At 36.1% G+C, this 2062-nt stretch overlaps 1 protein-coding gene across 1 annotated transcript in view; it reads right to left on the bottom strand.

Annotated features, from left to right (window-relative positions):
- RPN1 (ribophorin I) overlaps nucleotides 1-2062 on the bottom strand; it is a 28225-nt gene that overhangs the window by 12622 nt on the left and 13541 nt on the right. The window lies entirely within an intron of this gene.

Genomic DNA, 2062 nt, shown 5'->3' with positions numbered 1-2062 from the left:
AAAAAAAAAAAGCACAACTTGTTATCAACAAGCAAGAACTCATTCCCATAAGCCCGTCCTGAAGAATACTAGAAAATGAGCTTCGGATGACCCAAAGACTGGAGATATCCATCAATGATGGTGAGTGTTCAATATATAGTGAGCTGTAGAACTAAGATAAAGTTAAAAGGGAGAAAGTATACTGTGTGATGGCTATTTGTGCTGACAACATTTATATGGCACACCAAAAAATGGGGGTAGAATGGAGAATGAATATGCAAAGAAAAAAATCTTTTAAACTATTTTCAGTAATCATATTCTAAGTGGTAATATGAGCATTTTTATTCTGAGACTGTTATGTGTGAGGTATGAGATAAACAAATGACTAATTAAGGAATATTCTAATTCAGTCATTCCCTGCGTCCTTCAGAACCAGGATTATTTATGTGGAATTAAATATAGATATAATATAAAAACAAAGTCCCAAATATACTATTAAGTAATAGTACGAATTCATACATTTTTTACATATAATGTATACCTAGCTCCTTTAACTAAAAAGGCCTATAAATTGCCCATCCAAAGAGCAATGACCATTCCTACTTCTCACATTATGGTCTTAAAATACCATTTTCCATGAGAAGACTCTAAGGCTTCTTAGAGAAATAGCTGATTCCAGGTCTGTGGCAGAGAATACATAAGTTGAGCCAGGAATGTCTTTTCATAAGATAGCAAGGAAGCTAAGAGAGACTAGGGTCATGTCAAAAAGATTCAGAAACTTAATTTGAAGAACTGTCCACTGGCTAAAAATGGAAGAATGTGAGTATCAATTAAGATAATAACTGCCAAGGAACAAATGAAACACATAAAATGTTTAAATCTGTAAGTAAAGATTAAAAAAAAAAAAAAAAGCCAATTGGTTTCTTAGTAAATAAAAGGGAAAAAAATCAAGCATTTACCCTGCCTTTCCTGTATGAACTGCAACACTGGGAAACTAAATAGTAGATGAGGGGAAGTGTCTCCTTACAGATTCTACCTAATAAATGAAAAAGAAATGCTAGAATTAGATGAGCAATTTGCAGTCTGCCATAAAGGACTAGATCTAGACACTGAGCAATACAAACGGAGAGACACTGGATATGACTGTGTGCCTTCTAATGAAAGGACACATCATCACTTCGAGTCTGCTGAAGGGATGGAACAAATCTGAAAAAAAGTCTGAACTCTCCAGAGACAGCTATCAATTTGCAAGAAACACAGAAGACAGGTTTGGCAGGTTGCTCAGCTAGTTAGAGTGTGGTATTGATAACACCGAGGTCAGAGGGTTGGAGCCCTGGACCCACCAGCTGCCAAAAAAAAATACATAAGACAAAGGAATATGCTAAATTGTATTAAGTGAATAAAATCCAGACCATAGGTTACACTACAAGTGGCTCAAGTTCTTCAACAGATAAACCACAAGGAAAACAGATGGAGAAGAGAACTATAGATTAAGAGAGACTGATAAGACAAACAGAATATTTTTAAAAAGGCAGAACTAAAGCATAGTACCTAGAGATATGCACTTGGGTGACAAAACTATGAAGAAATTCAAGAAACTGCATACTAAAAGTCAGGGTAGTGATTACTTTGTGGGGAGGGAAGAGGAATATCGAGGGCCTTTTGAATAGTTGGCAAATTTCTCTTTCTTGACCTGGGTGGTGGTTATAAGGTGTTCCTCCCTATAATCATTCATCAAGCTACATATTTGTTTTGTATGGTTTTCTGCACTTTATTTTATAATAAAAAGGTTTAAGAAAGACATGAAGAAAATATGACAAAATGCTTACAATATCTCAAATTTAAAACTACTTAAAGAATTTAAGCAGTTCCATTCGATGATAGAACTAGGGGTTAAGAAGAGGACTTTTACTATACTGTTTGAATTATCATATGCATGTAGTACTTTTTTTTTTTTTCCTTTTTTGTCTTTTTTTACTGACAGGTAACGGGATCGCAACCCTCGGTGTCGTGCCCGCACCGCGCTCAACCGGTGAGCGGGAACCGGTCTCCACATGGGATCCGAACCCTCGGCGGGAGCGCC

This window comes from Galeopterus variegatus, unplaced genomic scaffold (genome assembly GCF_000696425.1).
Source record: "Galeopterus variegatus unplaced genomic scaffold, G_variegatus-3.0.2 Scaffold196, whole genome shotgun sequence".
Classification (NCBI taxonomy): Eukaryota; Metazoa; Chordata; class Mammalia; order Dermoptera; family Cynocephalidae; genus Galeopterus; species Galeopterus variegatus.
Note: the sequence above shows the minus strand (reverse complement) of the source record. Positions and strands in the feature narration are given on the sequence as shown.